The following is a 14,741-nucleotide window of genomic DNA, read 5'->3' as shown; positions in this document are numbered from 1 at the left end:
CTTTTTGATAGTACTATTCTGAACGCATCTAACGGCAAAACTCTTAAATAAGTACCAAAAAGAAACCGTTTACGTTTAATAAGCAAAATGGAAAACCTCGCAACTCCCGACCGCTATTTTGTAAAAGGAATAACTCGTATCTCCCCCCCGCCCCTCCCTTCAGTACAGTCTGCGATGGCGTTGCGACTGCACGTCAGTTTTGCCTAAAGAGGCTTTTCTGTTTAAAGTTTAATAAATAATATATTTTTTGATCCACAATTACCTTGTTCAGATCAAAAGATTATCCTCTATTTTCAAGGATTTTTATAGCAAAACTCTTAACTCCCGATTAACTTTCGAAAATTATCAAGAAAAACTCGTAACTCCAAATTTTCCAGGTTCAGGTGATTTAAACAACAATTGGTTTTAACAATCAACGGCTAAATTTAACTTAACATTATGTAAAAAAAAAACTAAGCTTGTCTTCATGCAAAATTTTTGGTAATTAAGTTTTTTGTGCCTCCTGTAAAATTTGATCAGATTGAGTTACGAGGTTTGCGATTTAGGCCGACGATATATTAGGAAATCGACCCAAGCTTCTGTGACTCGGGTGGCCTAGCGGTTCTGCCGCAATTGGAGTGGTTCGATTCCAACCCTGGGCACTGGAGGATTTGGTAATTTTTTCTTTCGTATATGAATTCAAACTATTTCAGTTTAAAATTGTTTAAAAATAAGATTATGGAGTATTTTTGTTTAGATCTTAAATTAAAGATTATGTGCCAATTATTCCTTCAAGTACTTAATAAAAAAACATTTAATTAATATTAATTAGAACCAAAACCAACAATTTCAAATCTGCGCAGGTATATAATATGCATGTAAAATTCATCACCGGGTTCTAGTTAAAACGTATAACGAAAATTTGCCTTAGACCCCGGACTTATAAATATTAATATTTCCTATCTCAGCTGTTAATTACCCAGACAACTACGGATGAACACCGCCCTGTATTCATTAGGCCAACCTAATTAGCACAAACAAACAAAGATTATGGAGTATTTTTGTTTAGATCTTAAATTAAAGATTATGTACCAATTATTCTTTCAAGTACTTAATAAAAAAACATTTAATTAATATTAATTAGAACCAAAACCAACAATTTCAAATCTGCGCAGGTATATAATATGCATGTAAAATTCATCACCGGGTTCTAGTTAAAACGTATAACGAAAATTTGCCTTAGACCCCGGACTTATAAATATTAATATTTCCTATCTCAGCTGTTAATTACCCAGACAACTACGGATGAACACCGCCCTGTATTCATTAGGCCAACCTAATTAGCACAAACAAACTCTTGTTATACAAGGGAGGCATTTCTTTGTCACCCTCTACCATTGAACGTTGTTCGTAATTCCTGCTTCCTACAATGCGGATTAATGCGACTCATTTTTTAAATTTTCCAAAAGAAAGAGACAAAACTGTTCCTTGGAATAACGCAGATTCATTTGTTTAAAAGGGTTTATGGATTTTAGTGGCAGCCGAGTTAAAAAAAATTGTTATGATTGATGCAGCATTCTGTAGGACTCATTCCTGTTTGGCCAAACAGTCATATCACTGAAAAGTTTGGCGCCTCGGTTATGCATCAAGTTTGAAGGTCCAGGTCTGAATAGATCAAGATTTGAGGATTTCCTTCGATTCCTCATGGAAAACGATTATCAGAACTGGATTATTAACAAAAAGGGAAACAATATGGAACTATATTCTTAAAGCAAAAAAAAAATCCGTTTCGATTCACAAATGACGGAGTTCTGAGATAACAAACATATAACAAATACGGTCGAATTGATAACCTCTTCCTGTTAGAAGTCAGTTAAAAAGGTGTCGACACACATCTACTAAAAATAGAAATGCTTTATAATAATAGTCTTTAAATTGCATACCGTTTTGTTAGACAGGCTATGTGATAAGCCCAGTATTTAGTTCATCGCTTTCACCCAATAGTTCACTTAAGATTCCATCAACTCTCAATAGTCCTTACACCCTGGCGGGTGCTGCCTCTGCGTGCGTCCCTTGACACGGGCATCGGGCAAGGGCAGCATCCGCTCGGTGTACCCCCTACATTTCATTAGTGTCCAAAGGGCATCTGCGTATTGGCTACGGCTCTTCGCACGCCTCCCAAATGTCCGGAGCACCATTGTTCTGTGATGAGAAAAATATATATTTCTAATAATAATACATAATATAGTTTAGTCGTCCTATCCACTGACAGCGACATAAAATTTAATCATGAAATTTGTATACAATGTTTTGTTATTATTAATAGCGATATTATTTTTGCCGAGCATTTGTAATATAATAAATTGAAATGATACCTGAGGGACAAATTTCGCATTTCACAAAAGAGAAGGTAAAAGTCCGCAGCTGTGGCTTCAATAAAATTACGATTCGTTGGGTTTCTGTCAAACAGCCATCAATCCTGGCGTACGATTTGGACTTAATAAAGTAGGAAGGGTTGCTCTTTCCTTCATAAGCTGTTTAATTAAATCATATTTTGTGCCCGACCTTTGCGTACCCTTGTCCATGCGTTATTTTTAAACGATATATTTAAATCTACATATAATTATCGGCATCCGTGTGCTAACTCGGGGCACGTTCTAGGGATTTGATATCGATTAAAAATATGTCGATATATTATACATGTGCTCACTCAAAAATCCTCGACTACTTACTATAAAGAGGTTCCATATCGTGTTTGATATCGAGCATTACAATCTAGAATATTATAATCGTGTTAATAATATATTTTTCTGATTTAATATACCATTTGATTGAAATGTTCAAAAGAGTGATTCGAGACAATATCATCAGATGTCCGATATTTGTAGTTGCAATAAGAACAGATTTGTAAGTAGTTACCTACTGAAAGATTTCACACATACGAAACTGTTACCTCAAGCAAGTGAACACACGTAAACAATATACTTATTTTAGCTATCCTTTGTCACATGAAATTATCAATAAAAATATAAAGACCACATTTAAAGTTGGAATTTGCAATTCCGTGAGGTAAAAGATACCATTGACCGTCCGATCTCGGGGTTTTCTTTTCTGTTTCATTTAGAAAATGACCGAGATATTCCACTCAGTTTCCTTATAATTCGATCCTGTCCCATTAAATTGTTACTTCAGGGTCAAGGTGTATCATTTTGCATAATTAACATAAATATTATTATTCTGTCTCCGAAAATTATTAAGGAAAACATTGAATTAATATTTTTTGGGAGTTTTAAAAGTGAATTTGGTCAATATAATTTCGAAGCAGGATGAAACTTTTAGGCAGTTATTTTATTTTTGATTATTGAGGTCCACTAACAGTTATTACATCTAATATACTTACTTACATATATAGAACCAGTAAAAGGAAACATTCAGTGATGCTTAACTAATAAGAGGTAAACAAAATAAAAACAGTATAAAGCAAAAGTTTAAAGATAGATAAGAAAATTTAGTGAAAGATAGGTTAATATTTATAAATTTTCGGAACTTTGGAAATGATTCAATCATACAGTAAAACAATTATCTATAAGATATATAGTTACTTAAATCAATGTGTGCAATGAAATCGTTCAGCTTTAGTTATTCGACTTTGTCGACAGCTAAGGTAATCCTCCATTAGGCCAAAAAGCCTCCCGCTTATCTGTGACATCTGGACGATGTTTATATTTTAGGGATTCCGACAACCTTTATAACGACTACTCTTATCGTTGACATGTCTACGAATAGGCAATCTTCCTTATCCTTCGACACAGTAAAATATACTCTAACGTACTCGAAAGAAAATTCACAGTATTTCACAAAAAGCTCAATTTTGCTCAAGTATCCGAGGGAAGTCATCAATGGATGACGAAATGATATTCGTTCTTATGACTCGTCAGTAAGGTCTTTTCTTCTTTGGGTATTCGTTGACGACCCTTTAGCATTTGCTTTAGAAGAAGCAAGCTTAATACGATGGTATTAAAATTGAATTTTGTTTGAACAGATAACACGACAAATAGAAACATGTCAAACATAGCACTGTTTAATGTCAGACCTGTCGGTAGAATTTAGAATTTGAACCCTTCCTCGGTGATTCTGTGAATTTGGCTCTGCAGCGAAATAATGCTGCAGGCTTTACAAGGACGTTCTTGTAATTAGAAGGGTTTAGAATGTTTTCATTGAGGAATCCATTCCAAAGAATCACTTACTTTGACGTTAAAGTTGGGGCGAGTAGAATAATGAATCCTTTATTTGTTAATAAAACTTCTGACCAAAATGGTTTATGATATTATATTAAACAGTATATCCTGGAGTTAAGACAACTGACCTAAAACTCCTCTAGAGCGTGTCATTAAGGTATAAATACAAACTCTATACCGACCAGCGACAATTTAACGACTGCACGTGCTGAGGAAAGTGAGTTAGGGTTGGGGTGTTCATCATGTGAACTTTCCCCGACCTTATTTATTCCCCGACTCTTCCCTAGCTTAATGGCGCCTCAAGCGCTAATGTGTGGCTATAAATTAAACGATAATAAGTTGGGACAACAACACTGTCCATTAATGACTGCCTTAAGCGCGTGATCCATTGGCGATAACTCGATTTCAAAAAGGTCACGATTGGAAGTGAGTTTTTGTTTCGTCAAAAGTCCAACGTTATTTTTATACGATGAACATTATAGCCAGTAATTGTGAAGGTAATGGCACGCTGAGTAGAATTTAATGTTTGGCTCATCTGCGATGGAACGCGGGCCTTATAGTTAGCGCCCGGCACGTAGTCCATGGACACTTTAATAGGGATTGCTGTCTTAATTAATTCTGAAGTTAGTGGTGTAACCGATAGTGCGCATGGTTATTAAATTTCGGGTAGGTTACCTACTAAATATTTACCAACCATACGTAAACCTTATAAACGATGACTTTTTTAAACACTTGTTCAATCGAGCTTTATTCGTCGTTAATCGGTTAAGCGTTTGATAACATATTAATATTAATGAATTGATCTAATTTTATGGCACAAATCAAACTTTTTACTGTAAGTACCATACCGAGACTGGGTGATCATGAGGCATATTAGTACCTAAAGTGCTATATATTTTGAGAAAAGTAAAGAAATAGGGTAACGTACTGACGTTATATGTAATAAAAAATAAGTTCAAAAACTAAAACCCGACTACTGCAAATCGCGCTCTAAAAAGTATGAAATGACATCATCATACAGGAAAATTATAAGAGTTATCATTTTTTTATATATTTACAGAGATATTCAAAGGATCGCCGTGGACGTACGCCACGATTATAAACATTAAGGTAAAGTGGCATACGACCACGGCTATCCTCTGAATCTCTGGGATACGCCCGACTCTTTTAGTATAAGGGCGCCGAAGGCGCCCGGCTTTGGAACGCGTACATCGGGCTTCGTACGTCGGGCTACGCCCGACTCTTTTAGTATGAGGGCGCCGAAGGCGCCCGGCTTTGGAACGCGTACAGCGAGCCTCGTACGTCGGGCTACGCCCGACTCTTTTAGTATGAGGGCGCCGAAGGCGCCCGGCTTTGGAACGCGTACAGCGAGCCTCGTACGTCGGGCTATGCTCGACTCTTTTAGTATGAGGGCGCCGAAGGCACCCGGCTTTGGAACGCGTACATCGTGCCTCGTACGTCGGGCTACGCCCGACTCTTTTAGTATGAGGGTGCCGAAGGCGCCCGGCTTTGGACCGCGTACAGCGCGCCACGTACATCGGGCTACGCCTGACCCTTTTAGTGTCGCCTTTTGGACCGAGTCCGGTGCGTCACATAGGTACGTTTCAGTATGCTTCGCCTGACCACTGCGAATTTTACAAGGTGAATATACTAAGCAATTTTACCATGAGACCTAACCCGATCTCGTAAAAAAAATTGCTGATCTGGACTTCTAACTGTACCTATTCACGTTATAAAATATTGCAGGTCATTAAAAAACACCATGTATATAGCGGCCAAACAAATTTCTTTTGAAAAATCCTTCTTGTATCGCCGTAGTCGCGTAACACGCGAATAGATAGAATCCAGAGCGATTGTAGATTCGTAGTTCGAATTACCTACCAGATAAATTAATGTTTTATCGGGTGCATGTAAGCAAAGCCGGGTGCAAAAGCTAATAATATGTATATATTTGAAATGTGCTAATTGAGCTCTTTCAAGTGATATACAACACGTCATCATTACTTATTTTTATTTTTTTGCTTCGTAACTTTATGACCTCTAGAGGGCGCCGTGTGATTTTTTTTGTGACGTTATATAGCCTATAACCAGCGGACGATTAAGAAGATTCGAATGACATGTCGTTTGTCAAATTTCAATTAGTACTTTAGAAGTTATGAGGGAACAGATGAACATACATACATACATACCCACATACATACCGGTCAAAACCATAACCCTCCTTTTGCGTTGCCGTAGTCGGGTAAAAATAGTCCTATTATAATTGTTATAATTTCAAATAATCAAAAACCCTACAATAATTATATTCGGGCTTACTTTGTGTATTTTTATGCCATTTTACAGGTGAATTGAAATTATTCAGTTCACAATGCAAATTCTTTGGACTGTTGGCGCGCAACGCGCGCATGCCCATTATGGCTCCTCTACACGATGGGCCAGCGCCGGCCACTCCAAGGGACGCAGCCATGCGGTAGAATGAGATGGCAATATCACTTGCTCCCTCTAACGCATAAATGCGTCCCTTGGAGTGGCCGGCGCTGGCCCATCGTGTAGAAGAGCCATTACGTAGCGCACTCATTGGTCGACAATTTCATAGTCAGATACCCTTGTAATCCTTCTATTATACATTTTGTCAATACTAAGGTAAATTTATTAGTAACTTATAATATGTCTTATAATATGTTCGCCTTTGTACTGCCTATCCTGTGCCATAAATTTGTGTTTTGTACAATAAAGAGTTTATACATACATACATTCCTACATCTGTATTTGTTCAAGAAATTAATAAAATACAATTTTCAATAAAATGGGCCCAACCAGCGTTTAGTTAAAGAAAAAAGATAGAAACCATTGCCGTAAATTTACTATATGTAAAGCCAGACCAGGCGGCGTAGCACGGTCGCGTTTTTATCCCTTGTCACCAAGCCTGTCACGTTCTAACAAGTATGTAAGTGCGAAAGGGACGCGCACAGTGATAGACGATAAAAATGGAACCGTGCTGAGCCCACAGGAATATATTATGACCACGCGGCATGTTGCGGAATTTAGTGAAACAATTTTTTTTTTACTATATGTACTGAACAACAACTATACATGAGAATAACAGCGCCCTCTTCGGTCAGGCTTTATCTACTTAGTGTTATACTTAGGACATTCGTTGCGTTACATAGCGTGTTGTGTATGGAGGTCCTGGGTTCGAATCCTGGTAAAGGCATTTATTTGTGTATTTATCACTAATATTTATTTCTGAGTTATGGATGGTATCTATGTTTATATGAGCACATAATAATATAATATTTATATAGTTGTTACTACTTATATAAACATAATTGTTGAGTACCCACAACAAGTATAAATATTTTTATGGTAAATATGGCATATACCGTCATACTTTAATCATGTAGGTATAACTAAGGTATTTATACATAACAATTCGATCCCCTAAAATTAAGTAGGCAAGTGTGTAATATCTAGAGATGCAAGGGATAGTTGTTTGGCCGGATACCGGATACCGGATATTCGGCCTGACCATAGGCCGAATATTCGGTATCCGGCCGCCGAATATTACTATACCTACATTTCGGTTCTTCAGGTGCGCATTGTGCAGGTTTTGACCTGTTTCGTAGTTAAAGTTCGCGCGGACTTATTTCTGGGTTCGAAATGAGCGCGCGTGCAAGTGAGTGGAATGTTTAATTGTTTTAAAACTAGTATTTCGCCCCTAACTGAGAACTCGCGGTTCGCTAAAAACTATATTGTAGATTCATAGACATCTATTTCATTTTCGACACGATTGAATAAAAAAATGTTAAATTCAAGATCGCTGATACGCGCGTACCCACCACAGTTGACCAGACAACAATCCACCTACCCTACCAATGTATCTAAACTATGGCCACTAATATTTTCATGCAAAGGAGTTGACCAGAATAGCAAGACTCCTCATAAATAGCTTTTGGGCCTTCTAGACTCTTCTAGCTCCATAACCCCGTGATCGAGCCTGCTGATAATTTAATGACTAAAATATAATGCCCTCGACTACATCTTTACCTAATATAATTCAAATTAGAATACATTTACTTCAGTTATTGCGTATCAAACTATCCTCTGATAGGTCAGCTTAAATACATCGAAATGCCGGGACGTGCCCCTAGCCAGCCGAATGTTTCAAGTCGAATGTAAGAACTTCACTTCGCTTCGCTCGCTCGTTCGATAATAAACGGGTACAATTATGACCGTGACTGTTTCTTAGATCTAATTTGTTTACTCCGAAATCAAGGTGTTACTATCCGGTATCCGGCTGGATAGTAGGTCACTTTCCGGTATCTGGCCGGATATTAAAATAATGGCTGGATAGGCCGGATACCGGATAGTAACCGAATATCCGGTGCATCTCTAGTAATATCGTTCCTTCTAGTTATATGATTGTCTAAAAATCATTTAAGAAATGTCGTAAGTACTTATTTAAATTTTCATAAATGAAATTTCGTGGTAACTTACTGATATACGAAGGCACATTTTTATTCATAACGAGTAAGTACCTACTAATAATTTTATTTTATATACCATTGAACCTTGAAGGAACCCGTACAATAATATGTGGTCAAATAAATCCGTGGTTGTTCCGGACACGGTCGGACGGGCGGATGTTTTGTCGAACCCCACAATTCAGTCCGCAGTAAACTCTGCCAACTTTTTAGGGTTCTGCAGACCATAAAATACGGTACGTAACGTATTATTCACATACGGCGTTCCGGTATCCACGGGCAAGGTTAATATTGACGGTGGAAAGGCAGATGGCGACATTTTGGTCGAAATTGAGTTATATTTTCTGTAGATATAGACACCGTAGATTAGTACCTACTTAGAATACACTTTATAGCACACCTCAATAAAATACAGAAATGTAGAAAAATTAAAGACAAAACGCGGTTTTATTGCTAAAAACCGATCTCTTTCACACATTTTACACAATCTTTGTGTTGCGAAATCAAATATCGTCCGTCTTAATCCCTAATATCGTTTGTTCTAAAATCACTTGGTTTACCGTTTTGTCCTAGTGTGTATTAGACGTAATGATCAATTGTCTAAAAATATGATTGCTCTAAAACTGATTTGTCCTTACCAGCAAGATCAATACCAAATTATAAATATTGGATCGGAGTTTGATGTATTGGTTTTAGTATTAGATTAATGATTGGTTTTTGGTGCTCTTAGTCGCGGAGATAAAATGATAAAGAGCAAAAAAATAACGAGAGTAGAATTTGTAAAAGAATTAATAAAAAAAAACCGAAAGCATCAAAGCTACAAATGTCAGTCGTCCATGCGTCTCGCTCGCGCCAATACATGTACGGACAAGTACGAGCAAAATCACTGACATCATTTAGATATCATTTTGATGTCATTTTGTAAGTTTAAATCGGCCTCTGGATGTCGCGAATATTTCACACAAAGTTTAATCAAATGAATAACATTGTTTAAGTTACCTTTGAGATATACATAAATGTACGACTTATCTGTACCTAAGTAAGTATTAATATTAATAATAACCTACATAATATGAAATTATATGTAACAAATCGTTACAAATGTTAGAAAAAAAGGTAACAATGTATAAATCGCTTTCAAAGTCTTAAGTTATTTAATCTAACAAAAAACTGAAGTGCTGTCATATTTACCATCAAAATACGTCGGTCATCAATTATTATCAGTGTTGATATGTACCCGCTGCAGTTGAATTCGTCACAGTTGACCTCAAACGGACTGCTGTGTCGACCGCTAGTAAATAATTACCTTTTATTTGATCAACTTGAGCTTCGAGGTCGTGGTTAATGCTTTTTAAATAATGTAAAAATTTAATAACGAATCTATAAAAAATGTTTTTTCACTTCTCATGCTCAAAAAGTGCACCTTTATGTCGTGCGTAGACGACATAAAATCGCATTTTATGCTCTAGAGCATAAAGTAAAATCATCTATTACGACCCTTATTGACTTAGCAATAAAGTCCAAATTCTGCCATACAAACTGCCAGCCCTGCCGGCGCGCCCCCGACCGGCGCTCTCCCGATCGGCGTGCCCTGCGCCTCCGACCGGCCCAAGAACAATTTTCTTTAGTCTTGAATAAATACGTTAAAATAACCTAAAATATTTGATTTTTTGTATATTTTCCTCGCAATCGAAGTGAAAAGCAGAGTGTACAACAAGGGCATAAATGTCCATTTTTACCCTCGTCTACTATTTTGGTCTTCGCTTCGCTCAGACCAAAAAATTGCCTCGGGTTAAAGTAGGTCACTTTATGCCCTTGTTGTACAATCTACTATTGTTCAATCTTATCCTTTTAGAATTACTTACATTATTTCGTTTAATAGATTCTACTCGCAAAAGTTGTTTAAGATTCAAACCTAGTACAGTCGCCATCAAATATATCGGAGCGGCCAGGATGCTCAAAAATATCTGAACACGCACTCTAACGCCTGAACAAAAGAGGCATGTTCCTTGGCCGCTCCGATTTATCTGATTGCAACTGTACCTACATAGTCCTAGATTTTTAGTGTTTTTTTATTCTGACAAGCACAACGCTCAGATATCTGAAAACAATTCCACGACATAGCGGGAAAATTAAGTGTTGTTATTATGATTTCCTACGGCTCGATTCGGAAAATGAATTAGATTTCTACTAGACTTCAATAAGTTACGATACGGATAATTAAAAGATATTTGTAAGATAGACATGTCAAATTTGACGTTTCCGCGATTCTGGAGGTCTTCTTGAACGATTTCGACAAGTTATGACTTAGTTATCCAAGTCACATCTAGTCGATATCTAATGTAGATCTAGTTAATCTCTAAATCGTCTCAAGATCTTGTGATTAACTCGAAATCCGAATAGGCCTGTTACTAAGTGAACGTTTTCCAAAAAAAGTGTACATTTCATTCATGCCTTCAAAATATTGACTTCTTGGGCTCATTTTACTCGGAATCATTTGTACATTCACGCCTCATACATGAAAAAATATGTCCAAAAATTTCCTTTCCAGATCATCACATTATTGTATGAAAAAGCTTTTTATTTGTATGAACGTGACGCACTGGAAAAAAAATTTTTCATACAAAATTTTGGGACACATTTTTTCACGTATGAGGCGTGAATGTACAAATGATTCTGCGTAAAATGAGCCCAAGAAGTCAATATTTTGAAGACATGAATGTAATGTACACTTTTTTTGGACAACGCTCAAGTACAGTTGAGTTGAAGCCTCAAAAAACCAGTATAAATACGCCCCTTGATCGCTTACAGTTTATTACACAAACGAGATCTTGTTATATTGGATATCAAGAATTCTACCCAGCTGGCTGCTACGAGCTTCGGCGTAGCACACGTAGCGTTGCTTGGCAATAAAAGCGTTGCCCGTCGGCACGCGAGTTGGCACATACGCATATGGCTTGATCGGCTATCACAAACAAGCTGGAAGCATTCGAAATTAAAAATTACAATTTTGAATATTTATAAATTTGACATGGGTGGGTGGAAAACGTCCGGGCGTCCCAGATACCGCTGGAGTGACGAAGTCCTAAAAGACCTGTCCGTTCTCGGAGTACCCAACTAGCGTGAAGTGGCGCAGAATACGGCGTTGGGCCCGATTAGGACTTTGAAATAGACATCTACTAGATATCTTTTAGACGTCACCAAGATACGATAACGATATGTTTAAGATCTAACTTGTCAAATTTGACATTTATGCGATTCTGGAGATACTCTTGAACGATTTCCACAAGATATGACTTAGAGATCCAATTCACATCTAATAGATATCTAACACTATCTGACGTAAAAGTGACACTGGTTGCCCGAATTGAGCTGCAAAAGAGAACTAGTTGAAATCTAAACAATAACGTATCTAGAATGGATCTAGTACGTGTCGTCTCTTGTGAATATCTTGAAGTTCGAATACGGCGTTCACTTGTGTCGGAGGCCAAGGTCCTTTTTGGAACACTAAGCCTAGTAGGTAAGCAAGTAATAGATTTGACATTAAACCAGCTGCAATGGCGTCCTAGTAATTTGGATCATAATTGCCTTCTCGATCGGGTTATTTCCTAGATTAGCGTTGCGGCATGGTACCATGAACGAAGGACTTCTTTACTTTAGATTGTCCCCATTCGACAATACTGGAAGCCATCCTGACGGCGTAAGTTTGACGGGATTCTTGCAGATTATTGTTTATTCTGCTTTATTTGGCAGCACAATGTGTAATAATAATCATAAAAGCAGTAGATGACATCAATAACAATGTCTTTCTACGAATTTTCCTACAATGAAAAAAAAATACAAACCCCTTAGAAAAAAAAAATTCTAGAACGCTGAAATTGTTTTTATTGCATTTCAGTAAGGCGTCGTTTCAGAAACATAAAACTTCACCAAATCAACTGGGTTAGTTATATATATGTTTCAGAAGGATAAAGCTTTATATGATAGTTGACGAGAAAATTGTCGGAGAAGCATTAGGCACGTTTCTGCAGTCTTCATTCAATGTAACCTTCTTATACATAGGTAGTCAGTAACTCTTATTACATATATTCAATAAAAATAGCAATTGGCGCAACAGTGAAAACGTAAAACCCAATGAGACGAACCTACAAATTCATTATAAATGTATAATTTGGGTGAACGCAATTTCATTAAAATGTTTAAAGCCAGAAACGGAGCTAGAGATATTCTGGTATAATATTTCAAGCTTATAATTGGCTTTCCCGTATTTTACTAGAATCGCTGTTTAGTTTTTAGTTTAACGGTAAATAATACTCTAAAACAAAATACATTTTATATTAGGTACATAACTAAAATCCAGTGAAATCTTAAAAACATGGATTTTACATTAATTTTATAAATGATCTGAAACTGACTGTACCTCACTTAAGCGGCCAAGAGTTTACACCATGACTAATTATTTTTTCTCTTTCATCTTCGACAAACTGGCAACATAAAGCGATTTCGACAATAGCCACGGCCTCTGTATAAAACAAAGGATCCCAAAAGGAAAATTAAGAGGGTTCAATGTAGACGTCATTGTCGTAATTCTCTTTGTTATGCTGACTTTGCCCTGGAAGTATTGGAGACGAATTCGGAGGGTCTCGTATAGAAATAAACCAACTGCGGGTAATGATCTATTTGCCATCCGGCTCGGATATTTGCTTATCAGAATTACTGAGTAGGTATTTCTGCTAGCTAATAATATTCGACTGGCATTTAGGACATATCTATGTTTTCAACGACCGCAAAATTGATATTGAATGTTAATAAAGTTTACTCGTAACATTTTCCTCTTACGCGTATAAGTGGTACCCAAAATAAAATATCAGTGAAGCATTACGGTATAAAAAAAACAAAAAAGGAGAGGTGAAGCGAAATTAATATTGAAAGCTTGGCAAACATCGGAACGCCAATCAATTTTTGTAATTGAATAATAAATACGAAATAATGAAATGTTCTCATTTTGCCAATTAAATCTACGACACTTTATTTACGAGTACTTACCTTGCACAGTTGACGTAGAAAGCTAAATATTTATTTTAGACATTCACATTTCATCAAAAATCTTTCAAAACCGTATCCGAAACTATCTAATATCCATTAACGTTCACTATATTTTGTCCTCAAAGTCAAACATCAACGTATCATATCAGAGTTGTTCATTCGGAAAAAAGTATTTGAGTTTGGAAACTTTTTGTTCGAGTATCGGATACGTCAGAGGAGCGTGGGCGGCGTCGACGCGGCGTGGGGCGTCCGTCCTGTACCGCGGGGCGCGTTGCACTGAGCTCTCGGGCTCTTGACAAGACAATCTTTGCCTGAATACTGTACATAGTGGCCCTCAACATAACAGCAACTTGTGTGCTTTCATACGGATAACGCCCGTAACGGGAGCTTTGTCTTTCGTCTGCTTGCCGAGTGTCGTGCCGCTAATTGGTGACGTTTAACACCGTAAATGGAATATCAATAGTAATCTGCGCTCAATGAAATTCAGAGACATCCAATTTATAATTTATTCTTGAACGGCTCCCACATTTTATACAGTCAAAGACCACTCCTAGCGATTTCAAAGTTCATTAAGTATAATAAAAAATACGTAGGTACTACAAACGTATAGGCAAAAAAATCAAGAAATAAGAGATACCGGGGCTAATGTTGTTTTAATCATGGTAGTACATACTTTACCGTTTAATGGTTATGAAATGTTATTGAGGATGTTAAAAGAGCTATCTAAATAAGTATAAATAGAATGCTAAAGGAACTGTCTAATAATATATGAATTTTATAACTGTTACTTGAAAAAGGAGTAAGTATTATTGGATGGAAAATGGAAAAGTAATAAGTATTAATTAATATTGTCGGAAATACAAACATTTTAGCAAGACACTAAAATGTTTAGTAAAATGTCTGGTAGCAGAGGACGCGGGTTCGATTCCAGCCTGGGGCACTGGAGGCCTTAGTGACTTTTTCTTGGTATAGGACATTTATTTCAGTTTATGAT

The 14,741-nt window shown here is 36.9% G+C and overlaps 1 protein-coding gene across 1 annotated transcript in view; it reads right to left on the bottom strand.

Annotated features, from left to right (window-relative positions):
- Positions 1–14,310, bottom strand: part of LOC134789985 (lachesin-like) — a 110,772-nt gene extending 96,462 nt beyond the window's left edge. The window contains exon 1 of the mRNA XM_063760724.1: positions 13,748–14,310. The gene's annotated coding sequence lies outside the window, so the exon portion shown is untranslated. The remainder of the gene's footprint in view (positions 1–13,747) is intronic.
- Between the last annotated feature and the right edge of the window lie 431 nt (positions 14,311–14,741).

This window comes from Cydia splendana, chromosome 4, assembly GCF_910591565.1.
Source record: "Cydia splendana chromosome 4, ilCydSple1.2, whole genome shotgun sequence".
In the NCBI taxonomy this organism is placed as follows: domain Eukaryota; kingdom Metazoa; phylum Arthropoda; class Insecta; order Lepidoptera; family Tortricidae; genus Cydia; species Cydia splendana.
The sequence above is the reverse complement of the archived record's forward strand: the minus strand, read 5'-3'. Positions and strand labels throughout refer to the sequence as shown.